The 27861-nt window shown below is 51.0% G+C and overlaps 1 protein-coding gene across 9 annotated transcripts in view; it reads left to right on the top strand.

Moving 5' to 3' along the window:
• Positions 1 to 6919: 6919 nt before the first annotated feature.
• The window catches only part of LOC140421843 (uncharacterized), a 56884-nt gene continuing 35942 nt past the window's right edge, over positions 6920 to 27861 (top strand). For 3 of the 9 annotated variants that reach the window (XR_011947119.1, XR_011947117.1, XM_072506822.1), the window contains exons 1-3: positions 6920 to 7019; positions 7142 to 7199; positions 13246 to 13303. The gene's annotated coding sequence lies outside the window, so the exon portion shown is untranslated. Of the gene's footprint in view, positions 7045 to 7141; positions 7200 to 13245; positions 13304 to 13998; positions 14317 to 27861 lie in introns of those variants that run through there. The other 6 variants (XR_011947120.1, XM_072506825.1, XR_011947121.1 and 3 more) reach the window with 4 other exon arrangements.

The following is a 27861-nucleotide window of genomic DNA, read 5'->3' as shown; positions in this document are numbered from 1 at the left end:
AGATCAGCTCCATCTGTCCGATCCGGGATCAGTAAACCATTCCGAGGAGACTGTCACCTCCAGCCCCGGAGATCAGCTCCATCTGTCCGAGTGACTGATCCGGATCAGTAAACCATTCCGAGGAGACTGTCACCTCCAGCCCCGGAGATCAGCTCCATCTGTCCGAGTGACTGATCCGGATCAGTAAACCATTCCGAGGAGACTGTCACCTCCAGCCCCGGAGATCAGCTTCATCTGTCCCAGTGTCTGATCCGGGATCAGTAAACCATTCCGAGGAGACTGTCACCTCCAGCCCCGGAGATCGGCTCCATCTGTCCGAGTGATTGATCCGGGATCGGTAAACCATTCCGAGGAGACTGTCACCTCCAGCCCCGGAGATCGGCTCCATCTGTCCGAGTGACTGATCCGGGATCGGTAAACTATTCCGAGGAGACTGTCACCTCCAGCCCCGGAGATCGGCTCCATCTGTCCGAGTGATTGATCCGGGATCGGTAAACCATTCCGAGGAGACTGTCACCTCCAGCCCCGGAGATCATCTTCATCTGTCCGAGTGTCTGATCCGGGATCAGTAAACCATTCCGAGGAGACTGTCACCTCCAGCCCCGGAGATCGGCTCCATCTGTCCGAGTGTCTGATCCGGGATCAGTAAACCATTCCGAGGAGACCGTCATCTCCAGCCCTGGAGATCATCTTCATCTGTCCGAGTGTCTGATCCGGGATCAGTAAACCATTCCGAGGAGACTGTCACCTCCGCCCCAGAGATCAGCTTCATCTGTCCAAGTGTCTGATCCGGGATCAGTAAACCATTCCGAGGAGACTGTCATCTCCAGCCCTGGAGATCAGCTTCATCTGTCCAAGTGTCTGATCCGGGATCAGTAAACCATTCCGAGGAGACTGTCACCTCCGCCCCAGAGATCAGCTCCATCTGTCCGAGTGTCTGACCCGGGATCAGTAAACCATTCCGAGGAGACCGTCATCTCCAGCCCCGGAGATCAGCTCCATATGTCCGAGTGTCTGATCCGGGATCAGTAAACCATTCCGAGGTGACTGTCACCTCCAGCCTCTGAGATCAGCTTCTCCCTGATCCAGGACCAGTAATCCATTCTCACATGTGATTGGTTGCATGTATTTCCTGCCGATTTAGCAGGTGTACCAAATCTAAACTGTCGCTTTTTCATAAACTGGTTTAAAATCACCAATGACTTGGATCCCATTTTTGAGTAAACTCTTGACTCCTGGACTAAAATCTTACAGTTTTCAGCATTCATCATTAATCTTGTTGCCTCTAAACACAGTTGTAAAGGAGTCGTCTGTCTGTATCTAGGAGCTCTGAACCATGGGCAGCACGGTAGCATTGTGGATAGCACAATTGCTTCACAGCTCCAGGGTCCCAGGTTCGATTCCCGGCTTGGGTCACTGTCTGTGCGGAGTCTGCACATCCTCCCCGTGTGTGCGTGGGTTTCCTCCGGTGCTCCGGTTTCCTCCCTCAGTCCAAAGATGTGCAGGTTAGGTGGATTGGCCATGCTAAGTTGCCCTTAGTGTCAAAATTTGCCCTTAGTGTTGGGTGGGGTTACTGGGTTATGGGGATAGGGTGGAAGTGTGGGCTTGGGTAGGGTGTTCTTTCCAAGAGCCAGTGCAGACTCGATGGGCCGAATGGCCTCCTTCTGCATTGTAAATTCTATGGAAGAGAGCGACATGGGGAACATTTCTTACACACCTCAGGATTAACCCACACAATCAGTCCTGGATCTGATTGACAGCAGCAAAAACAGCAGAATCCAATTCCTGCAGACACTCATGAAGTCACTGGTGTTTCAGCATAAGTTGTAAGTCAGTGAATCCATTCCCACACACAGAGCAGGTGAACGGTCTCTATCCAGTGTGAACTCGCTGGTGCATCACTAGGCCATTGCTGCTTCGAAAGCTCTGCTCACAGTCAAAACATTTAAAAGGTTTTATATCAGAGTGAATTTGTTGGTGTTTCAGGAGGTGATAAGACTGAATGAATCCCTTCCCACATACAGTGCAGGTGAGTGGCCTCTCCCCAGTGGGAATTCGCTGATGTACAGTAAGTTCAGATGATCGCCTGAAGCCAGTCCCGCAGTGAGAGCATCTGAATGGTCTCTCGTCAGTGTGAACACGTTGATAACAGGTCACTTCCCCGGAAGTTTTAAAGCACTTCCCACAGTCTGGACATTTAAAAGGACTTTTATCAGTGTGAACTCGCTGGTGTTTCTGCAGGTTAGATGTAGCAGTGAATCCCTTTCCACACAAGGAGCAGGTGAATGGCTTCTCCTCACTGTGAATGTGTTGGTGTCTCAACAGATACTTTTTGCTTTTAAATTTCTTCTCACAGTCTGAACATTTGAAAGGTGTCTGATCAGTGTGAACACACTGGTGTGTCAGCAGGCTGGATGACTGAGTGAATCCCTTCCCACAGGTGGAGCAGGGGAACGCCCTCTCCCCAGTGTGACTGCGTCGATGCATTTCCAGTTCAGAAGGGTAACTGAATCCCTTCCAACAGTCCCCACATTTCCACGGTTTCTCCATGGTGCCGGTGTCCTTGTGTCTCTCCAGGTTGAATGACAAGTTGAACTCTCGTCCAGAAACACAGAACACATGTACGGTTTCTCCCCACTGTGAATGGTGTGATGGGTTTTCTGTCTATGTAACTGGTTAAATCTCTTTCCACAGTCAGTTCACTGAAACACTCACTGTCTGTGTGCGTCTCTGTGCTTTTCCAGTCACACTGATGTTTAAAATCTTTTCCCACAAACTGAACAGACAAACATTACTCCTTCCACATTCAAAGATATTCAGGTTCTAAAGAATTGAGTGACTGTCAGATCTTGATGTTTGATTTGAGTTTTCTGTCGGCCAATCTTCCTCTTCTAATATCCTGTAAAAGGCGTTAATAAAAGTCATCACTGTCAGTTTAAGATAGAAATTCTGAACAGGCAATTCTAGTTTCTCTGGAACATTTTTTCCTCTCTTGTTCCCCCAAAGCTGTAAATCCCCGTCCCACACACTCTCCCTCCTCCCTGGGCTGCAGCCGGCCTCTTACCCGTCCTTGACCTGGATCGGTCCAATGCTGGGTCCAGTACCGTATTAAAGTCCCCCTCCACCTCATTATCAAGCTCCCCGCTTCCAGATCCGGGATCCAACTCAACATGCGCTTCATAAACCCTGCATCGTCCTAATTCGGGGCATACACGTTCACCAATACCACCCGGGTCCCCTGCAACCTACCACTCACCATCACGTATCGACCCCCATTATCAGCCACAATATTCAGCACCTCGAGCGACACCCGCTTCCCCACCAGTATTGCAACCCCTCGGTTCTTCGCATCCAGCCCTGAATGAACGACCTGCCCTATCCACCCCTTTCTCAGCCTGATCTGATCCGCCACCTTCAAGTGCGTCTCCTGTAGCATAACCACGTCTGCCTTCAGTCCCTTTAAGTGCATGAACACTTGACCGGCCCATTCAGGCCCCTCACATTCCATGTTATCAGCTGAATCAGGGGGCTACTCGCCCCCCCCCCCCCCCCCCCCCCTGCCGACTCGCCATCCCCTTTCTAGGCCAGCCACGTGCCCGCGCCTCCCACACTCTCCAGTCCCCCAGGCGGTGGACCCCCGCCCTGACTCTCCCTTTTACCTCCAGCTCCCCTTCGGTCAGTACAGCAGCAACCCAGTTCCCCCGCCCCCCCCAGCTATAAAAACGTCTAGCCCCCTTTCTCCTCCCATTGCACTCCCGTAAGTCAGCTGACTCCTGCTGACCCCGGCCACTCCCGCCTCTGCCAACGACCCCCGTGTGGAATCTCCATCCCACCCCCCCTTCCCCTCCCCCCTTCAGCCCGATGTGAGCACCCCTCCAGCACCGCCCCTCCCTCAAGCCCCGCCCCTCCCCATAGGCCCTGCCCCCCTTCCTCAGCGTTTTCCACCTGGGCCGGCCCCACCCCCTATGGCGCAGCTCCTTTCTCCTGCAATCTCACCCCAGTTCCCAATGGCCCAGGGCCTCCTGCCCCCCCCTTCGCACACGGGGACCGGACCCTGCAAAACAGTACCGATGCCCACAAACCCACAAAACACATCCTCTCACCCCTTCCCACTCCCCAGATTTCCCAAAACCCACAGCAAACCATTAGTTCGAGTCCAACTTCTCGTTTTGTATAAAGGTCCATACCTCCTCCGGCGTATCAAAATAATGGTGTCAGCCTTGAAAAGTGACCCACAATCGCACTTGCTGCAACAGCCTGAACTTCACCCCCTTTCGGTGGAGAACCGCCTTGGCCCGGTTGAATCCTGTCCTCTTTTTGGCCAGCTCTGCACTCCAATCCTGATAAATACGATCTCCGTATTCTCCCACCTACTACTCCGCTCCTTCTTCACCCATCTCAGGACGCACTCCCTGTCCATGAAGCGGTGAAACCTCACCACTAGTGGCTCATTAGCTTCAGGCCTCCTTGCCAGGACTCTGTGAGCCCCATCCAGCTCCAGGGGCCTCGGGAAGGCTCCCGCGCCCATTAACATGTTCAGCATTGTGGCTACATATGCCCTGACGTTAGACCCCTCCACCCCTTCAGGGAGACCCAGAATCCGGAGATTCTTCCTCCTCGACCTATTCTACAGGTTCTCAAACTTTTCCTGCCACTTCTTGTGCAGCGCCTCGTTCGCCACCTTCACCGCCAGGCCCAGAATCTCGTCCTCGTTTTCAGAGGCTTTCGGCTGCACCTCTCGGATCGCCGCCCCTTGGGCCTTCTGGGTCTCCACCAGCTTCTTTATCGATGCCTTCATTTGGGCCAGCATTTCTGCTTTTCAGGAACTCCTGCTGCTCCCGCGACCATTGCGCCCACGCTGCCTGGTCTCCACCCGCCGCCATCTTACTTTTCCGCACCCGCTCTCCTCTCTGCTCCAAGACCTGCTTGATCGCTCCACTCCTGGTCCACTCCATACAGTGCTGGAGGAACCTTACTATCACCTTCCCACACTGGGATCGCCATCCAAGCGCAGCTGGGGCTCCTCAAAGGGCCCAAAAGTCCGTTCTTGGTGGGAGCTGCCGAATGTGCAACCTACCCAGGTATAGCCGCAACCAGAAGTCAAAATCTTACACTTTCCAGCATTCATCATTAATCTTGTTGCCTCTAAACACAGTTGTAAATGAGCCTTCTGTCTGTATCTAGGAGCTCTGAACCATGGAAGAGAGCGACTGGGGCGTGTTTCTTACACACCTGAGGATTAACCCACACATTCAGTCCGGATGTGATTGACAGCAGCAAAAACAGCTGAACCCAATTCCTGCAGACACTCATGAAGTCGCTGGTGTTTCAGCTGGTGTGGAACTTTATACAGTTAATCCATTCCCACAGTTTCTCTTTGTGTCGCTCCAGGTTGGATGACAAGTTGAACTCTCGTCCACACACAGAACACATGTACGGTTTCTCCCCACTGTGAATAGTGTGATGGTTTTTCTGTCGAGGTAACTGGTTAAATCTCTTCCCACAGTCAGTTCACTGGAACACTCATTGTCTGTGTGGGTCTCTGTGCTTTTCCAGTAACACTGATGTTTAAAATCTTTTCCCACAAACTGAACAGACAAACATTACTCCTTCCACGTTCAAAGATATTCAGGTTCTAAAGAATTGAGTGACTCTTTCAGATCTTGATGTTTGGTTTTGAGTTTTCTGTCAGCCAATCCTCCGCTTCCAATATCCTGTAAAAGACATTAATAAAAGTCATCACTGTCAGTCCAGGATAGAAATTCTGAACAGACAATTCTAGTTTCTCTGGAACATTTTTTCCTCTCTTGTTCCCCCAAAGCTGTAAATCCCCGTCCCACACACTCTCCCTCCTCTCTGGGCTGAAATCCAAACCCATCTCACCATCTATTTCCTCCACTCCCAGTTTTCTCCCTCCCTCCCTCTCCTCTGCCTGGGTTCCGTTCTCCAGCTCCTGTCTGCAGACTGACAATAAAATCAATGGGTCTTTATTGGGAGTTTGGGGCCTCCACTCACGCGCCTGAATCCAGCTTCATACCTGGACTGAGCTTGCTCCAACATGCTCACAATGGCTGGGGAGTGATTGACGGCGGGTCACGACCAATAGGAAGAAGAAGTTTTACAACACAAGGTTAAAGTCCAACAGGTTTGTTTCGATGTCACTAGCTTTCGGAGCGCTGCTCCTTCCTCAGGTGAATGAAGATGTATTTTCCAGAAACATATATATAGACAGATTCAAAGATGCCAGACAATGCTTGGAATGCGAGCATTAGCAGGTGATTAAATCTTTACAGATCCAGAGATAGGGTAACCCCAGGTTAAAGAGGTGTGAATTGTGTTTCTGGAACATACCTCTTCATTCACCTGAGGAAGGAGCAGCGCTCCGAAAGCTAGTGACATCGAAACAAACCTGTTGGACTTTAACCTGGTGTTGTAAGACTTCTTACTGTGCTCACCCCAGTCCAACGCCAGCATCTCCACATAATAAGAAGGTAATACGGTCTGGATTTACCCTGCAACCGGCCGCCATCTTGGGAAAGGAAGTCGGGTCTTTTGTTCATTGAGCTGAGCGCTTGGCGGCCATCTTAGTATGGGAAGAGGGAGTGGGCGGGGCTTCCTCCTCTGTGACAGGGCGGGGCAACTGGCGACCACCACCATCTTGGCAATGGAAATCGGGTCTTTTGTCCATGGCGCGGAGCGCTGGGAGAGCCATCTTGGTTAGGGAAGAGGGGATGGGCGGGACTTCCTCCCCGGTGACAGGCCCCAGAGCAACCGGCAAACGCCGCCATCTTGGGAATGGAAGTCGGGTCTTTTGTTCTTGGAGCAGACGGCTTGAGCGGCCATCTTAGTACGGGAAGAGGGAGTGGGCGGGACTTCTCTCCGGTGACAACACCCGGCGGCCGCCGCCATTTTGTGGCGGTGATTCTCTATCCGGGTCTTTAGTGAAGGACAATGAGCTGGAGCTGAGGTTGAAAAGTGTTCAGAGGAAGGTCTGAAATCAGATTTACAGCCAGATATCTGTAAGAACCACAAAGTTCACATTCAGTATGTTTGTTAAATGAAATCACAATGCTGCAAACACTCAGTTCTGAAGAAGAATCAGGTTGCATTGGAAATATTAACTCTCTTTCTCTCTTCACAGAAGCTGCCAAACCTGCTGAGGATTTCCACAACTTTCTGTTTTCACTTCACATTTCCAGGTTCTGCAGAGTTTTACTCAAATTATTATGTTTTTGAAATTTTGTTACATAACCTGTTAACAGTAAAACAATTGTCACCATTTGTAGCGCATAAAGACTCCCGAGAGACGAATAGAGGTGAAGTCGATGAGGCTTTATTAAGCGTGACTTGTTCCCCGCAGTTCAGTAACAGACTGGCCTGCGGGGGCGAACTCCTGGTTCTTATACTCCGCCTTCAGGGCGGAGCTAGAGGTCAACAGCCAACCAGGACCCGGGATCTGTCAGCCAATGACATCACGGCTTCACAGTCCCACATGACACCTAATGCATACTACCACATTCACCCCTTGTTAAAAATGAACCCGGCAGGGTGGTGCTTCACATGGTGGTAGAGGTTTACAAGGCTGGTCCTGGGAGGAAAAACTTTTGCATGTCATCACAGTATGTACAGGGTATTTTTTTGTTTTGAACTATTTACAGTATTCGTAAGAGGGAAAAGGGTAAAAAAATTCTCGTTAAAGTCCACAACATTCTAGTGTTACACCGATGCCACAAGTCGGTTGGGCGGTCTGGTCGTCCTTGTCGATCGCCTCAGCCCTGGTGGTGGTGGTGCTTGTTCCAGTGTTGTCGCCTCCGGGAGCTTTACGGTTTCTGCTTCAGCTTCACTTCTGGTTGGACCTGGGAGGAGGACCGATCCTCCCGGGAAGGGGGCTGTCGCGGGGTGCGCCGGTGGCAGGGAGGGGGTGATAGGTGTCGGGGGGGTGTGCGTGTTGCCGGCAGGCGCCAGATCTCGCAGGGAGACCGTGTCCTGTTGGCCGTCGGGGTACTCCACACAGGCGTACTGCGGGTTCGCGTGGAGGAGGTGAACCCTCTCGACCAACGGGTCCGACTTGTGCGCCCGCACATGTTTCCGGAGCAAGATGGGTCCTGGGGCCGCCAGCCAGGTCGGCAGCGACGTTCCAGAGGAGGACTTCCTGGGGAAGACAAGGAGGCGCTCATGAGGCGTTTGGTTAGTAGTGGTACACAGTAGCGACCGGATGGAGTGTAGGGCGTCCGGGAGGACCTCCTGCCACCGTGAAACTGGGAGATCCCTGGACCGTAGGGCCAGTAGGACGGTCTTCCAGACCGTGCCGTTCTCCCTCTCTACTTGCCCGTTCCCCCGGGGGTTGTAGCTGGTCGTCCTGCTCGAGGCTATACCCTTGCTGAGCAGGAACTGGCGCAGCTCGTCACTCATGAAGGAGGACCCCCTGCCGCTATGGACGTATGCGGGGCAACCGAACAGTGTGAATATGGTGCTAAGGGCTTTAATGACTGTGGCCGCTGTCATGTCAGAGCAGGGGATGGCGAAGGGGAAATGGGAGTACTCGTCCACCACGTTCAGGAAGTATGCATTGCGGTCGGTGGAGGGGAGGGGCCCTTTGAAATCCAGACTGAGGCGTTCAAAGGGACGGGAAGCCTTGATCAGGTGCGCTCTATCTGGCCTGAAAAAGTGCGGTTTGCACTCTGCGCAGATGTGGCAGTTCCTGGTGACTGTACGGACCTCCACCACAGAGTAGGGGAGGTTGCGGGACTTTATAAAATGGTAGAACCGAGTGACCCCCGGGTAGCAGAGGTCCTCGTGGAGGGCTTGGAGACGGCCTATTTGTGTGTTGGCACATGTGCCGCGGGATAGGGCATCGGACGGCTCGTTTAGCTTTCCGGGACGGTACAAGATCTCGTAGTTGAAGGTGGAGAGCTCTATCCTCCACCTTAAGATCTTGTCATTTTTAATTTTGCCCCGCTGTGCATTATCGAACATGAAAGCTACCGACCGTTGGTCAGTGAGGAGAGTGAATCTCCTGCCGGCCAGGTAATGCCTCCAATGTCGCACAGCTTCCACTATGGCTTGGGCTTCCTTTTCCACTGATGAGTGGCGGATTTCTGAGGCGTGGAGGGTTCGGGAGAAGAAGGCCACGGGTCTGCCCGCTTGGTTAAGGGTGGCCGCTAGAGCTACATCGGAGGCGTCGCTCTCGACCTGGAAGGGGAGGGACTCGTCGATGGCGCGCATCGTGGCCTTTGCGATATCCGCTTTGATGCGGCTGAAGGCCTGGCAAGCCTCTGTCGACAGAGGGAAGGTCGTGGTCTGTATTAGGGGGCGGGCCTTGTCTGCGTACTGGGGGACCCACTGGGCGTAATATGAAAAGAACCCCAGGCAGCGTTTTAGGGCTTTTGAGCAGTGAGGGAGGGGAAATTCCATGAGGGGGCGCATACGTTCGGGGTCGGGGCCTATTATCCCATTGCGCACTACATATCCCAAAATGGCTAGCCGGTTTGTGCTAAAAACGCACTTGTCCTCGTTGTATGTGAGGTTCAAGGCTTTAGCGGTCTGGAGGAATTTTTGGAGGTTGGCGTCGTGGTCCTGCTGATCGTGGCCGCAGATGGTTACATTGTCGAGATACGGGAACGTGGCCTGCAACCCGTGTTGATCAACCATTCGGTCCATCTCTCGTTGGAAGACCGAGACCCCGTTTGTGACGCCAAATGGGACCCTCAGGAAGTGGTATAATCGCCCGTCTGCCTCGAAGGCTGTGTACTTGCGGTCACTTGGGCGGATGGGGAGCTGATGTTAGGCGGACTTGAGGTCCACGGTGGAGAAGACCTTATATTGGGCAATCCGATTGACCAAGTCAGATATGCGGGGGAGAGGGTACGCATCTGGCTGTGTGTACCTGTTGATGGTCTGGCTATAGTCTATGACCATCCTTTGCTTCTCCCCTGTCTTTACTACTACCACCTGTGCTCTCCAGGGGCTATTGCTGGCCTGGATTATGCCTTCCTTCAGTAGCCGCTGGACTTCGGACCGAATGAATGTCCGGTCCTGGGCGCTGTACCGTCTGCTCCTAGTGGCGACGGGTTTGCAATCCGGGGTGAGGTTTGCAAACAAGGATGGGGGCTCAACCTTGAGGGTTGCGAGGCCGCAGATAGTGAGTGGGGGTATTGGGCCGCTGAATTTGAAAGTTAGGCTCTGCAGGTTGCACTGGAAGTCTAATCCCAGTAATGTGGGCGCGCAGAGTTGGGGAAGGACGTAGAGCCTGTAGTTTTTAAACTCCCTCCCTTGCACCGTTAGGGTCACTATGCAGTAGCCTTTGATCTGTACGGAGTGGGATCCTGCAGCTAGGGAAATCTTTTGCGCACTGGGACGGATGGTCAAAAAACAGCGTCTTACCGTGTCGGGGTGGATGAAGCTTTCTGTGCTCCCGGAGTCGACCAGGCATGGTGTCTCTTGCCCGTTGATCAGCACCGTTGTTGTCGTCGTCTGGAGCGTCCGGGGCCGTGCTTGGTCCAGCGTCATTGAGGCCAGACGTGGTCGTAGTGCTTCAGCGTCTTCCTCGAACCCCGTTGAGGCGTCGATGCTGGGGTCCGTTGTTGCCGTCCAAGATGGCGGTGGGGGTGAACAAAATGGCCACCCCCATGCATCGCACATGGCTGGGGGGTCACAAGATGGCGGCGGGGGGGACAAAATGGCCGCCCCCATGCGTCGCACAGGGCTGGGGGGTCCCAAGATGGCGGCGCCCCTCCTCCCCTCATGGTGGCCGGGACCCAAAATGGCGGCGCTTGCGGGTCGCACATGGGGCGCTGGGGGGGTTGGGGAGCGTTTGAAACGCGCAGGACTCCTTGTTCTCCGGGGACAGCGGTGGCCGGGACCCAAAATTGCTGCGCCTGCGGGTCGTACATAGGGCGCTGGGGGGGTTGGGGAGCGTTGGAAACGCGCAGGACTGCTCCTTCTCCTGGGACAGCGGCGACCTCCCGGGACCGGCACACAGCCGCGAAATGGCCCTTTTTCCCGCAGCTCTTGCAAATCGCTGTGCGGGCCGGGCAGCGCTGCCGGGGGTGTTTCGCCTGGCCGCAGAAATAGCAGCGGGCCCCCCGGGACGACTTGGAGTCTGAACCGCGCAAGCCTGTGGGGTGGGGGGGGGGGGGTGTTGTCGCGTCGGGGGTCCACGGAGCCCAAGGGGCTGCCGCACGGTCGGGGCCGTACGCGCGGGCGTTTCGCGCGGCTACACCCAGGGAGGCTGCAAGGGCCCGTGCCTCTGAGAGTCCCAGCGACTCTTTTTCCAAAAGTCTTTGGCGGATTTGGGGAGAGTTCATACCTGCCACAAAAGCATTGCGCATCAACATGTCCGTGTGTTCAATCGCGTTTACCGGCGGGCAGCTGCAGGCCCGTCCCAAAATTAGCAGTGCGGTGTAGAATTCGTCCAGCGATTCTCTGGGACTTTGCTGTCTCATTGCGAGTTGGTAGCGTGCGTAGATCTGGTTCACTGGGCGAACATAGATGCTCCTTAGTGCTGCGAACGCCGTCTGGAAAACCTCTGCGTCTTCGATGAGAGGGAACATTTCCGGGCTTACCCTCGAGTGCAGGACCTGTAGTTTCTGGTCTTCTGTGACCCGGCCGGGGGCCGTTCGGAGGTATGCTTCGAAACAAGTCTGCCAGTGTTTAAAAACTGCTGCTGAGTTCACTGCGTGGGGGCTGATCCTCAGGCATTCTGGGATGATCCTGAGCTCCATAGTCCTTTAAGCACGCTTAATAAATTGTCGCGCATAAAGACTCCCGAGAGACGAATAGAGGTGAAGTCGATGAGGCTTTATTAAGCGTGACTTGTTCCCCGCAGTTCAGTAACAGACTGGCCTGCGGGGGAGAACTCCTGGTTCTTATACTCCGCCTTCGGGGCGGAGCTAGAGGTCAACAGCCAACCAGGACCCGGGATCTGTCAGCCAATGACATCACGGCTTCACAGTCCCACATGACCCCTAATGCATACTACCACACCATTTAAATGCCCAAATCAGTGATATTTATTTGTTTAACTGAGACTGGGCTGTTCAGGAGCAATGTCATAAGAACTAGGTACAGGAGTAGGCCATCTGGCCCCTCGAGCCAGCTCCGCATTCAATGAGATCATGGCTGATCTTTGTGGACTCAGCTCCACTCTCCGGCCGTACACCATATCCCCGAATCCCTTTATTCTTTAGAAAGGTATCTATCTTTTTCTTAAAAACGTTTAAAGAAGGAGCCTGCTTCACTGGGCAAGGAATTCCAGAGATTCATAACCCTTTGGGTGAAGATGTTCCTCCTACACTCTGTCCTAAATCTACCTCCCCTTATTTTGAGGCTATGCCCCCTAGTTCTGCTTTCCCTGACCAGTGGAAACAACCTGCCCGCATCTATCCTATCTATTCCCTTCATAATTTTATATGTTTCAATAGGATCCCCCCGCATCCTTCTAAACTCCAATGAGTACAGTCCCAGTCTACTCAACCTCTCGTCATAATCTAATCCCCTCAACTCTGGGATCAACCTAGTGAATCTCCTCTGCACACCCTCCAGTGCCAATATGTCCTTTCTCAGGTAAGGAGACCAAAACTGAACACAATACTCCAGATGCGGCCTCACCAACGCCCTATACAATTGCAGCATAACCTCCCTAGTCTTGAACTCCATCCCTCTAGCAATGAAAGACAAAACTCGATTAGCCTTCTTAATCACCTGTTGCACCTGCACACCAACTTTTTGCGACTCGTGCACCAGCACACCCAGGTCCCTCTGCACAGCAGCATGTTTTAACATCTTACCGTTTAAATAATAATCCATTTTGCTGTTATTCCTCCCAAAATGGATAGCCTCACACTTGGCAACATTGAATTCCATCTGCCAGACCCTAGCCCATTCACCTAACCTATCCAAATCCTTCTGCAGACTTCCGGTATCCTCTGCACTTTTTGCTTTACCACTCATCTTAGTGTCGTCTGCAAACTTTGCCACATTGCACTTGGTCCCCAACTCCAAATCGTCTCTGTAAATTGTGAACAACTGTCAGAAATAATTTTAAAGAAAATATAGTGAAATCTGGAATTCTATTCAGTTTCTGTCAATAGAAACCATAAAAACTGAGATTGATTGAAGTTTGTGAGACAAGAGTATTAATGGTTATAGAATCAAGGGAGATGGATGGATTTAACAAACAGATCAGACATCTGCAAACTGGAGCTTAATGTCTGAGGTTGAACTGATTCTGGTTTTGCTTTGAAGGTGGTGTCGGTTTCCTGTCCTGTCGATTATCTCCACACCCGTGGGTAATTTGCTGGAGGTGAGATGATCTTTATTTGTGTCACAAGTAGGCTTACATTAACACTGCAGCGATTAACTATGATTAACACAAACTGATTTGACTTGATTTTTATTCAGAATTTAATTTCTTACAACAGGGTTGGAGTTTATACAGAAAAATAATAACAATCTTTATTATTGCCACAAGTAGGCTTATATTAACACTGCAATGAAGTACTGTGAAAATCCCCTAGTGCAACACTCTGACACCTGTTCGGGTAAATTGAGGGAAAATTCAGAATGTCCAGTTCAACTTATAATTCACCTCACGTCTTTCAGGACTTGTGGGAGACCCACACAGACACGGGGAGAACGTGCAAACTCTGCACAGTGACCCAAGTGGGAATCAAACCCAGGTCCCTGGTGCTGTGAAGCAACAGTGCTAACAACTGTGCTACCGTGACGGGGAAGAGGGTTGGTGCAGTGACACAGCCTTATCTGATCCCAGTCTTCACTGAGATAGTGTCTGGGGTATTTCCATTGATGAGGATCATGGATTGTGTGTCATCATTGTGCAGGCGGAGGATGGTGGCCAATTTCGGAAGACAGCCAAATTTGAAGAACAAACTGAATAAAACATCACTTTGACGGTGTAAAACGTTTTTGTGAGGTCAGAAAAGACAAAGAACTGCGATTGGTGCTGTTCCTTGTATTTTCCTTCGGTTTGTCAAGTAGTGTAGATCATGTCTTTGGTGCCTCATGAAGGGAGATAACCTAACTGTGACTCTGGAAGGAGCTCTTTGGCCACGAAGAGGAGATCGTTGAGGAGGATCCTGGCAGTGATCTTCTCTGTGGCAGACAGCAGGGAGTCGCCTGTGCAGTTACCACAATCAGACTGGTCTCTCTTCTTGAATATAGTCACAGTGTCTTTGAGATCCCCCGACATGCATCCATCTATCCATCTTCCCAGGTGAGGAATATGAGATTGTGTAGCTATGCCAGGAGTGTAACCCCGCCATGCTTCAGAATTTCAGCAGGAATTCATTCTGCTCCAGAGGCCGTGTTGTTTTTCAGCTGTTGAATGGCTTTTTCACTCCGCTCCAGATCGGGGTACCACGGGGACTGAACCGGCCACGATACTGAGGAATGGATTTAAGGATGTTAAACCCAAAGACAGAGTCTCGGTCGAGGGGATCTTCAGAATGTTCCCTCCAGTGAGCACTGACTGACTCTCTGTCCTTGATGAGTTCCCCTCCACATTTTGCTCTCAGTGGGGTGGGCCATTGACTGCTTAGGTTATCAAATATATTGGCAGCGCTGGTGAAACCGTGCATGCCATTGCTTTCCATGAGCTGTTGGCTATCCCTCACTCTTTCTACCCTCTAAAGGCTTCAGAAAGTTGGAAAACCTAGAGCAGGCACCTCCAAGGCACTGGAGCAGTACTTCCAGCAGTGCCTTCACAAGATGCTCCAAATCCAGGGGCAATGAGGGCGATCCAACAGAGGGGAGGGAAAGAGAAAACTGGGACTAGAGGAAAGAAAGTCGGGGGCAGAGGTGAGTGTCGTGGCCATCACTAAGGAGAAGGTGCTGGGGAAGCTGAAAGGTCTGAAGGTGGATAAATCACCCAGTCCGAGTGGACTACACTCCAGGGTTCCGAAGGAGATAACTGCGGAGGTTGTGGAGCCATTGGTGGTGATCCTTCGGGGATCACTGGAGTCAAGGGGCTCCCGGGGGACAGGGAAGTGACTAATGTAACACCCCAGTTTAAGAAAGGCAAGAGGTAGAAAATGGGAAATGTTTGACCGGTTAGTCTGACTTTGGTTGTTGAACCTTGAGTCCATTGTTGAGGATGAGATTCCGGAGTTCTTGGAAGTGCATGGTAAAATAGGACGGAGTCAACACGGCTTCATCAAGGGGAGGTCATGCCTGACAAATCTGTTAGAATTCTTTGAGGAGGTAAAAAGGAAGTTAGACAAAGGAGAGCCAGTGGATATGATCCATTTGTGTTTCCAGAAGGCCTTTGACAAGGTTTTGTACAACAGGCTGCTAAATAAAGATAAGAACCCATGGTATTAGGGGCAAGGTACTTGAATGATTAAGAGAATTAGTTGACAGGCGGAGAGTGGGGATAAAGGGGTCTATTTCAGGATGGCAGCCTGGTGACTATTGGTGTTCCACAGGGGTCAGTGCTGGACCACAACTATACAATACATTAACGGTCTGGAAGAAGGAACAGAGGGCATTGTTGCTAAGCTTGCAGATGATAGAAAGATGTGTAGAGGGACAGGTAAGTGTTGAGGAAACGGAGAGGCTGCAGAAGGACTTGGACAGGTTAGGAGAGTGGGCAAAGAAGTGGCAGATGTAATAGAATATGGAAAAGTGTGAGGTTATGCACTTTGGAAGGAATAATCAAGGCAAACTATTTTCTAAATGGGGAACGGCATCTTGAATTCAGAATGTCCAATTACTGGACATTCTGAATTCTCCCTCTGTGTACTCGAACAGGCGCCGGACTGTGGCGACGAGGAGATTTTCACAGTAACTTCATTACAGTGTGTTAGTGTAAGCCTACTTGTGACACTAATAAAGATTATCATTATTATTAGCTAGAGTACTGTGTGCAGTTCTGGTCGCCACATTATAGTAAGGATGTGATTGCACTGGAGGGGGTGAAGAGATTCACCAGGATGTTGCCTGGGATGGAACATTTAAATTATGAAGCGAGGTTGGATAGGAGTGGGTTATTTTCATTGGAGCAGAGAAGACTGAAAGGCGACCTGATCGAGGTGTACAAGATTATGAGGGCCATGGACAGGGTGGGTAGGGAGCAGCTGTTCCCCTCAGTTGAAGGGTCAGTCACAAGTGGACACAAGTTCATGGTGAGGGGCAGGGGGTTTAGGGGGAGTTTGAGGAAAAACCTTTTCATCCAGAGGGTGGTGACGATCTGGAATGCACTGCCTGGGAGGGTGGTAGAGGCGGGTTGCCTCACATCCTTTAAAAAGTACCTGGATGAAGACTGGCACGTCATAACATTCAAGGCTATGGATCAACTGCTGGCAAATGGGGTTAGGTAGGTAGGTCAGGTGTTTTTCGTGTGTCAGTGTTGGATTGGATTTGGATTTTGTTTACCGTCACGTGTACCGAGGTACAGTGAAAAGTAGTTTTCTGCGAGCAGCTCAACAGATCATTAAGTGCATGAAAAGAAAAGGAAATAAAAGCAAACACATAATAGGGCAACACAAGGTACACAATGTAACTACATAAACACCGGCATCGGATGAAGCATACAGGGGTGTAGTGTTAATCAGGTCAGTCCATAAGAGGGTCATTTAGGAGTCTGGTGACAGTGGGGAAGAAGCTGTTTTTGAGTCTGTCCATGCGTGTTCTCAGACTTTTGTATCTCCTGCCCGATGGAAGAAGTTGGAAGAGTGAGTAAGCCGGGTGGGAGGGATCTTTGATTGTGCTGCCCGCTTTCCCCAGGCAGTGGGAGGTGTAGATAGAGTCAATGGATGGGAGGCAGATTCGTGTGATGGACTGGGCGGTGTTCATGACTCTCTGAAGTTTCTTGCAATCTTGAACCAAAAAGTTTCTTTCCCAGGCTGTGATGCAGCCGGATAGGATGCTTTCTATGGTGCATCTGTAAAAGTTGGTAAGAGTTAATGTGGACATGCCGAATTTCCTTCGTGAGGAAGTATAGGCGCTGTTGTGCTTTTTTGGTGGTAGCGTCGACATGGGTGGACCAGGACAGATTTTTGGAGATGTGCACCCCTAGGAAGTTGAAACTGCGAACCATCTCCACCTTGGCCCCGTTGATGCTGACAGGGGTATGTACTGTACTTTGCTTCCTGAAGTCAATGACCAGTTCTTTAGTTTTGCTGGCATTGAGGGATAGATTGTTGTCGCTGCACCACTCCACAAGGTTCTCAATCTCCCTCCTGTATTCTGACTCGTGCAGACTTGATGGGCGAAAGGCCTCTTCGCACTGTTGCTGTTGATACGATGTTAGGTGGCATTGTAGACAGCCTAGATGATGGCATAAAATTGCACGGAGATATTGCCAGACTCGGTGAATAGGCAAATTTGTGGCAGATGGAATTCAATGTAATCAAGTGTGAGGTTATCTGTTTTGAACCAAAAAAGAATAGAACAGAGCACTTTCTAAATGGAAAGAGGTTAAGTACAGTGGATATCGAAGGTGCACAGATCCTTAAAATGCCACGAACAAGTGCAGAAAATAATTAAAAAGGAATGCTAGCATTTACATAAGACCACAAGACATAGGAGCGGAAGTAAGGCCATTCGGCCCATCGAGTCCACTCCACCATTCAATCATGGCTGATTTCAACTCCATTTACCCGCTCTCTCTCCATAGCCCTTAATTCCTCGAGAAATCAAGAATTTATCAACTTCTGTCTTAAAGACACTCAACGTCCCGGCCTCCACCGCCCTCTGTGGCAATGAATTCCACAGACCCACCACTCTCTGGCTGAAGAAATTTCTCCTCATCTCTGTTCTAAAGTGACTCCCTTTTATTCTAAGGCTGTGCCCCCGGGTCCTAGTCTCCCCTGCTAATGGGAACAACTTCCCTACATCCACCCTATCTAAGCCATTCATCATCTTGTAAGTTTCTATTAGATCTCCCCTCAACCTCCTAAACTCCAATGAATATAATCCCAGGATCCTCAGATGTTCATCGTATGTTAGGCCTACCATTCCTGGGATCATCCGTGTGAATCTCCACTGGACCCGCTCCAGTGCCAGTATGTCCTTCCTGAGTGTGGGGCCCAAAATTGCTCACAGTATTCTAAATGGGGCCTAACTAATGCTTTATAAAGTTTCAGAAGTACATCCCTGCTTTTATATTCCAAGCCTCTTGAGATGAATGACAACATTGCATTTGCTTTCTTTTTTTTTTTAATAAATATTTTATTGAAAATTTTTGGTCAACCAACACAGTACATTGTGCATCCTTTACACAATATTATAACAGCACAAATAACAATGACCTATTTTATATAAGCAAAAAATGAATAAATATTAAATAACAAAAATGAAAACTAGCCCTAATTGGCAACTGCCTTGTCACAAGTTACACCCCCCCCCCCCCCGCCCCCACCCCCCCCCCCACCCCCCCAAATCCTGGGCTGCTGCTGCTGCCTTTTTCCCCTTCCATCTATCTATCCGCAAGGTATTCGACGAACGGTTGCCACCGCCTGGTGAACCCTTGAGCCGACCCCCTTAGGACGAACTTAATCCGCTCTAGCTTTATAAACCCCGCCATGTCATTTATCCAGGTCTCCACCCCCGGGGGCTTGGCTTCCTTCCACATTAGCAATATCCTGCGCCGGGCTACTAGGGACGCAAAGGCCAAAACATCGGCCTCTCTCGCCTCCTGCACTCCCGGCTCTTGTGCTACCCCAAATATAGCCAACCCCCAGCTTGGTTCGACCCGGACCCCCACTACTTTTGAAAGCACCTTTGTCACCCCCATCCAAAACCCCCGTACTGCCGGGCATGACCAAAACATATGGGTATGATTCGTTGGGCTTCTCGAGCACCTCGCACACCTATCCTCCACCCCAAAAAATTTACTGAGCCGCGCTCCAGTCATATGCGCCCTGTGTAATACCTTAAACTGAATCAGGCTTAGCCTGGCACACGAGGACGACGAGTTTACCCTACTTAGGGCATCCGCCCACAGCCCCTCCTCGATCTCCTCCCCCAGCTCTTCTTCCCATTTCCCTTTTAGTTCATCTACCATAGTCTCTCCTTCGTCCCTCATTTCCCTATATATATCTGACACCTTACCATCCCCCACCCATGTCTTTGAGATCACTCTGTCCTGCACCTCTTGTGTCGGGAGCTGCGGAAAATCCCTCACCTGTTGCCTCGCAAAAGCCCTCAGTTGCATATACCTGAATGCATTCCCTTGGGGCAACCCATATTTCTCGGTCAGCGCTCCCAGACTCGCGAACTTCCCATCCACAAATAGATCTTTCAGTTGCGTTATTCCTGCTCTTTGCCACATTCCATATCCCCCATCCATTCCCCCCGGGGCAAACCTATGGTTGTTTCTTATCGGGGACCCCCCCAAAGCTCCAGTCTTTCCCCTATGCCGTCTCCACTGTCCCCAAATCTTCAGTGTAGCTACCACCACCGGGCTTGTGGTGTAGTTCCTCGGTGAGAACGGCAATGGGGCTGTCACCATAGCCTGCAGGCTAGTCCCCCTACAGGACGCCCTCTCTAATCTCTTCCACGCCGCTCCCTCCTCCTCTCCCATCCACTTACTCACCATTGAAATATTAGCGGCCCAATAGTACTCACTTAGGCTCGGTAGTGCCAGCCCCCCCCTATCCCTGCTACGCTGTAAGAATCCCTTCCTCACTCTCGGGGTCTTCCCGGCCCAAACAAAACCCATGATGCTCTTTTCAATCCTTTTAAAAAAAGCCTTCGTGATCACCACCGGGAGGCACTGAAACACAAAGAGGAATCTCGGGAGGACCACCATCTTAACCGCCTGCACCCTCCCTGCCATTGACAGGGCTACCATATCCCATCTCTTGAAATCTTCCTCCATCTGTTCCACCAACCGCGTTAAATTTAACCTGTGCAGTGTGCCCCAATTCTTAGCTATCTGGATCCCCAGGTAACAAAAGTCTCTTGTTACCTTCCTCAACGGTAGGTCCTCTATTTCTCTACTCTGCTCCCCAGGATGCACCACAAACAGCTCACTCTTCCCCATGTTCAATTTATACCCTGAAAAATCCCCAAACTCCCCAAGTATCCGCATTATTTCTGGCATCCCCTCCGCCGGATCCGCCACATATAGTAGCAAATCGTCCGCATACAAAGATACCCGGTGTTCTTCTCCTCCCCTAAGTACTCCCCTCCACTTCTTGGAACCCCTCAGCGCTATCGCCAGGGGCTCAATCGCCAGTGCAAACAGTAATGGGGACAGAGGGCATCCCTGCCTTGTCCCTCTATGGAGCCGAAAATATGCCAATCCCCGTCCATTCGTGACCACACTCGCCACTGGGGCCCTATACAATAGCTGCACCCATCTAACATACCCCTCTCCAAAACCAAATCTCCTCAACACCTCCCACAAATAATCCCATTCCACTCTATCAAATGCTTTCTCGGCATCCATCGCCACTACTATCTCTGTTTCACCCTCTGGTGGGGCCATCATCATTACCCCTAACAGCCTCCGTATATTCGTGTTCAGCTGTCTCCCCTTCACAAACCCAGTTTGGTCCTCGTGAACCACCCCCGGGACACATTCCTCTATTCTCATTGCCATTACCTTGGCCAGGACCTTGGCATCCACATTTAGGAGGGAAATTGGTCTGTAGGACCCGCATTGTAGCGGGTCCTTTTCCTTCTTTAAGAGAAGCGATATCGTTGCTTCAGACATAGTCGGGGGCAGTTGTCCCCTTTCCTTTGCCTCATTAAAGGTCCTCGTCAGTACCGGGGCGAGCAAGTCCAAATATTTTCTATAAAATTCGACTGGGAATCCGTCCGGTCCCGGGGCCTTTCCCGTCTGCATGCTCCTAATTCCTTTCACCACTTCTTCTACCTCGATCTGTGCTCCCAGTCCCACCCTTTCCTGCTCTTTCACCTTGGGAATTTCCAGCCGATCCAAAAAGTCCATCATTCTCTCCCTCCCATCCGGGGGTTGAGCTTCATATAATTTTTTATAAAATGTCTTGAACACTTCATTCACTCTCTCCGCTCCCCGCTCCATCTCTCCTTCCTCGTCCCTCACTCCCCCTATTTCCCTTGCTGCTCCCCTTTTCCTCAATTGGTGTGCCAGCAACCTGCTCGCCTTCTCCCCATATTCATACTGTACACCCTGTGCCTTCCTCCATTGTGCCTCTGCAGTGCCTGTAGTCAGCAAGTCAAATTCCACATGCAGCCTTTGCCTTTCCCTGTACAATCCCTCCTCCGGTGCTTCCGCATATTGTCTGTCCACCCTCAAAAGTTCTTGCAGCAACCGCTCCCGTTCCTTACTCTCCTGCTTCCCTTCATGTGCCCTTATTGATATCAGCTCCCCCCTAACCACCGCCTTCAACGCCTCCCAGACCACTCCCACCTGGACCTCCCCATTGTCATTGAGTTCCAAGTACTTTTCAATACATCCCCTCACCCTTAGACACACCCCCTCATCCGCCATTAGTCCCATGTCCATTCTCCAGGGTGGGCGCCCTCCTGTTTCCTCCCCTATCTCCAAGTCCACCCAGTGTGGGGCGTGATCCGAAATGGCTATAGCCGTATACTCCGTTCCCCTCACCTTCGGGATCAATGCCCTACGCAGCACGAAAAAGTCTATGCGCGAATAGACTTTATGGACATAGGAGAAAAACGAGAACTCCTTACTCCTAGGTCTACTGAATCTCCACGGGTCCACACCTCCCATCTGCTCCATAAAATCCTTAAGCACCTTGGCTGCTGCCGGCCTCCTTCCAGTCCTGGACTTCGACCTATCCAGCCCTGGTTCCAACACCGTGTTAAAGTCTCCCCCCATTATCAGCTTTCCCGTCTCCAGGTCCGGAATGCGTCCTAGCATCCGCCTCATAAAATTGGCATCATCCCAGTTCGGGGCATACACGTTTACCAAAACAACCGTCTCTCCCTGTAGTTTGCCACTCACCATCACGTATCTGTCCCCGTTATCCGCCACTATAGTCTTTGCCTCGAACATTACCCGCTTCCCCACTAATATAGCCACCCCCCTGTTTTTCGCATCTAGCCCCGAATGGAACACCTGCCCCACCCATCCTTTGCGCAGCCTAACCTGGTCTATCAGTTTCAGGTGCGTTTCCTGTAACATAACCACATCTGCTTTAAGTTTCTTAAGGTGTGCGAGTACCCGTGCCCTCTTTATCGGCCCGTTGAGCCCTCTCACGTTCCACGTGATCAGCCGAGTTGGGGGGCTTCCCACCCCCCCCCTTGCCGATTAGCCATCATCTTTTTCCAGCTTCTCACCCAGTTCCCACGCAGCTGTATCTCCCCCAGGCGGTGCCCCCCCGCCCATCCTCTCCCGTACCCGCTCCCCCCTTTCCCCAGCAGCAGCAACCCAGTAATTCCCCCCTCCCACCCCCCCCCGCTAGACCCCCCGCTAGCGTAATTACTCCCCCCATGTTGCTCCCAGAAGTCAGCAAACTCTGGCTGACCTCGGCTTCCCCCCATGACCACGGCTCGCACCGTGCGACGCCCCCTCCTTCCTGCTTCTCTATTCCCGCCATAATTATCATAGCGCGGGAGCCAAGCCCGTGCTTCTCCCTTGGCCCCGCCCCCCATGGCCAACGCCCCATCTCCTCTCCCTCCCCAACCCCCCCCCATCACCCCCTGTGGGAGAGAGAAAAGTTACCACACCGCAGGATTAGAACATAAAACCCCTCTTCGCCCCCCCCATTCGCCCCACCACTTTGTCCAAACGTTCTTTTTAATAATCCACTCATTCCAGTTTTTCTTCTACAATAAAAGTCCACGCTTCATCCGCCGTCTCAAAGTAGTGGTGCCTCCCTTGATATGTGACCCACAGTCTTGCCGGTTGCAGCATTCCAAATTTTATCTTCCTTTTATGAAGCACCGCCTTGGCCCGATTAAAGCTCGCCCTCCTTCTCGCCACCTCCGCACTCCAGTCTTGATAAACGCGGATCACCGCGTTCTCCCATTTACTGCTCCGGGTTTTCTTCGCCCATCTAAGGACCATTTCTCTATCCTTAAAACGGAGGAATCTCACCACTATGGCTCTGGGAGTTTCTCCTGCTCTCGGTCCTCGCACCATCACTCGGTATGCTCCCTCCACCTCCAACGGACCCGCCGGGGCCTCCGCTCCCATTAACGAGTGCAGCATCGTGCTCACATATGCCCCGACGTCCGCACCCTCCACACCTTCAGGAAGACCAAGAATCCTCAGGTTGTTCCTCCTTGCGTTGTTTTCCAGTGCCTCCAACCTCTCCACACATCGTTTCTGATGTGCCTCCTGTATCTCCGTCTTCACCACCAGGCCCTGTATATCGTCCTCATTCTCGGCTGCCTTCGCCTTCACGACCCGAAGCTACCGCTCCTGGGTCTTTTGTTCCTCCTTTAGCCCTTCAATCGCCTGTAGTATCGGGGCCAACAGCTCTTTCTTCATTTCCTTTTTTATCTCTTCCACGCAGCATTTCAAGAACTCTTGTTGTTCAGGGCCCCATGTGAAACTGCCACCTTCCGACGCCATCTTGGTTTTTGCTTGCCTTCCTTGCCGCTGTTCCAAAGGATCCGCTGCAATCCGGCCACTTTCCTCTCCTTTTTCCTTCCGTGTCCAGGGGGAATTCCCTTCTGGTTTACCGCACGGTGTTTTTAGCCGTTAAAATTGCCGTTGGGGCTCCTATCAAGAGCCCAAAAGTCCGTTTCACCGGGAGCTGCCGAAACGTGCGACTCAGCTGGTCATCGCCGCACCCGGAAGTCCTGCATTTGCTTTCTTAATTACGGACTAAACCTGCAAGTTTACCTTTAGAGAATCCTGGACTAGGACTCCCAAGTCCCTTTGCACTTCAGCATTATGAATTTTGTCACCGTTTAGAAAATAGTCCACGCCTCTATTCTTTTTTCCAAAGTGCAAGACCTCGCACTTGCCCACGTTGAATTTCATCAGCCATTTCTTGGACCACTCTCCTAAACTGTCTAAATCTTTCTGCAGCCTCCCCACCTCCTCCATACTACCTGCCCCTCCACCTATCTTTGTATCATCGGCAAACTTAGCCAGAATGCCCTCAGTCCCGTCATCTAGATCGTTAATATATAAAGAGAACAGCTGTGGCCCCAACACTGAACCCTGCGGGACACCACTCGTCACCGGTTGCCATTCCGAAAAAGAACCTTTTATCCCAACTCTCTGCCTTCTGCCTGACAGCCAATCGTCAATCCATGTTAGTTCCTTGCCTCGAATACCATGGGCCCTTATTTTACTCAGCAGTCTCCCGTGAGGCACCTTATCAAAGGTCTTTTGGAAGTCAAGATAGATAACATCCATTGGCTCTCTTTGGTCTAAACTATTTGTTATCTCTTCAAAGAACTCTAACAGGTTTGTCAGGCACGACCTCCCCTTACTAAATCCATGCTGACTTGTCCTAATCCGGCCCTGCACTTCCAAGAATTTAGAAATCTCATCCTTAACAATGGATTCTAGAATCTTGCCAACAACCGAGGTTAGGCTAATTGGCCTATAATTTTCCATCTTTTTCCTTGTTCCGTTCTTGAACAGGGGGGTTACAACAGCGATATTCCAATCCTCTGGTACTTTCCCTGACTCCAGTGACTTTTGAAAGATCATAACTAACGCCTCCACTATTTCTTCAGCTATCTCCTTTAGAACTCTAGGATGTAGCCCACCTGGGCCCGGAGATTTATCAATTTTTAGACCTCTTAGTTTCTCTAGCACTTTCTCCTTTGTGATGGCTACCATATTCAACTCTGTCCCCTGACTCTCCGGAATTGTTGGGATATTACTCATGTCTTCTACTGTGAAGACTGACGCAAAGTACTTATTCAGTTCCTCAGCTATTTCCTTGTCTCCCATCACAAAATTACCAGCGTCATTTTGGAGCGGCCCAATGTCAACTTTTGCCTCCCGTTTGTTTTTGATGTATTTAAAGAAACTTTTGCTATCATTCCTAATGTTACTGGCTAGCCTACCTTCAAATTTGATCCTCTCTTTCCTTATCTCTCTCTGTTATCCTCTGTTTTTGTAGCCTTCCCAATCTTCTGACTTCCCACTACTCTTTGCCACATTATAGGCTTTCTCTTTTGCTTTGATGCATTCCCTAACTTCCTTTGTCAGCCATGGCTGCCTAATCCCCCCTCTGATAACCTTTCTTTTCTTTGGGATGAATCTCTGTACTGTGTCCTCAATTACTCCCAGAAACTCCTGCCATTGCTGTTCTACTGTCTTTCCCACTAGGCTCTGCTCCCAGTCGATTTTCGTCAGTTCCTCCCTCATGCCCCTGTAGTTACCTTTTATTTAACTGTAACACCTTTACATCTGATTCTACCTTCTTTCTTTCAAATTGGTGATTGAATTCGACCATATTTTTTTTTAAATAAATATTTTATTGAGAATTTTTGGTCAACCAACACAGTACATTGTGCATCCTTTACACAACATTATAACAATACAGATAACAATGACCTATTTTATATAAACAAAAAACAAAAAATAAATAAATATTAAATAACAAAAATAAAAACTAGCCCTAATTGGCAACTGCCTTGTCACAAGCTACACCCCCCCCCGCCCACCCCCCCCCCATCCCCCCCCCCCCCCCCCCCCCCCCAAATCCTGGGCTGCTGCTGCTGCCTTCTTTTTTCCCCCATCTATCTATCCGCAAGATATTCGACGAACGGTTGCCACCGCCTGGTGAACCCTTGAGCCGACCCCCTTAGGACGAACTTAATCCGCTCTAGCTTTATGAACCCCGCCATGTCATTTATCCAGGTCTCCACCCCCGGGGGCTTGGCTTCTTTCCACATTAACAATATCCTGCGCCGGGCTACTAGGGACGCAAAGGCCAAAACATCGGCCTCTCTCGCCTCCTGCACTCCCGGCTCTTGTGCAACCCCAAATATAGCCAACCCCCAGCTTGGTTCGACCCGGACTCCTACTACTTTTGAGAGCGCCTTTGTCACCCCCATCCAAAACCCCTGTAGTGCCGGGCATGACCAAAACATATGAGTATGATTCGCTGGGCTTCTCGAGCACCTCGCACACCTATCCTCCACCCCAAAACATTTACTGAGCCGTGTTCCAGTCATATGCGCCCTGTGTATTACCTTAAACTGAATCAGGCTTAGCCTGGCACACGAGGACGACGAGTTTACCCTGCTTAGGGCATCTGCCCACAGCCCCTCCTCGATCTCCTCCCCTAGCTCTTCTTCCCATTTCCCTTTTAGTTCATCCACCATAGTCTCCCCTTCGTCCCTCATTTCCCTATATATATCTGACACCTTACCATCCCCCACCCATTTCTTTGAGATCACTCTGTCCTGCACCTCTTGTGTCGGGAGCTGCGGAAATTCCCTCACCTGTTACCTCGCAAAAGCCCTCAATTGCATATACCTGAATGCATTCCCTTGGGGCAACCCATATTTCTCGGTCAGCGCTCCCAGACTTGCGAACTTCCCCTCCACAAATAGATCTTTCAGTTGCGTTATTCCCGCTCTTTGCCACATTCCATATCCCCCATCCATTCCCCCCGGGGCAAACCTATGGTTGTTTCTTATCGGGGACCCCCCCAATGCTCCAGTCTTTCCCCTATGTCGTCTCCACTGTCCCTAAATCTTCAGTGTAGCTACCACCACCGGGCTTGTGGTGTAGTTCCTCGGTGAGAACGGCAATGGGGCTGTCACCATAGCCTGCAGGCTAGTCCCCCTACAAGACGCCCTCTCTAATCTCTTCCACGCCGCTCCCTCCTCCTCTCCCATCCACTTACTCACCATTGAAATATTAGCGGCCCAATAGTACTCACTTAGGCTCGGTAGTGCCAGCCCCCCCCTATCCCTACTACGCTGTAAGAATCCCTTCCTCACTCTCGGAGTCTTCCCGGCCCAAACAAAACCCATGATGCTCTTTTCTATCCTTTTAAAAAAAGCCTTCGTGACCACCACCGGGAGGCACTGAAACACAAAGAGGAATCTCGGGAGGACCACCATCTTAACCGCCTGCACCCTCCCTGCCATTGACAGGGCTACCATATCCCATCTCTTGAAATCTTCCTCCATCTGTTCCACCAACCGTGTTAAATTTAGCCTGTGCAATGTGCCCCAGTTCTTAGCTATCTGGATCCCCAGGTAACGAAAGTCTCTTGTTACCTTCCTCAACGGTAGGTCCTCTATTTCTCTACTCTGCTCCCCTGGATGCACCACAAACAGCTCACTCTTCCCCATGTTCAATTTATACCCTGAAAAATCCCCAAACTCCCCAAGTATCCGCATTATTTCTGGCATCCCCTCCGCCGGATCCGCCACATATAGTAGCAAATCATCCGCATACAAAGATACCCGGTGTTCCTCTCCTCCCCTAAGTACTCCCCTCCATCTCTTGGAACCCCTCAGCGCTATCGCCAGTGGCTCAATCGCCAGTGCAAACAGTAATGGGGACAGAGGACATCCCTGCCTTGTCCCTCTATGGAGCCGAAAATATGCCGATCCCCGTCCATTCGTGACCACACTCGCCACTGGGGCCCTATACAATAGCTGCACCCATCTAACATACCCCTCTCCAAAACCAAATCTCCTCAACACCTCCCACAAATAATCCCATTCCACTCTATCAAATGCTTTCTCGGCGTCCATCGCCACTACTATCTCCGTTTCACCCTCTGGTGGGGCCATCATCATTACCCCTAACAGCCTCCGTATATTCGTGTTCAGCTGTCTCCCCTTCACAAACCCAGTTTGGTCCTCGTGAACCACCCCCGGGACACATTCCTCTATTCTCATTGCCATTACCTTGGCCAGGACCTTGGCATCCACATTTAGGAGGGAAATTGGTCTGTCGGACCCGCATTGTAGTGGGTCCTTTTCCTTCTTTAAGAGAAGCGATATCGTTGC

This window comes from Scyliorhinus torazame, chromosome 5 (genome assembly GCF_047496885.1).
Source record: "Scyliorhinus torazame isolate Kashiwa2021f chromosome 5, sScyTor2.1, whole genome shotgun sequence".
NCBI lineage: Eukaryota > Metazoa > Chordata > Chondrichthyes > Carcharhiniformes > Scyliorhinidae > Scyliorhinus > Scyliorhinus torazame.
The sequence above is the reverse complement of the archived record's forward strand: the minus strand, read 5'-3'. Positions and strand labels throughout refer to the sequence as shown.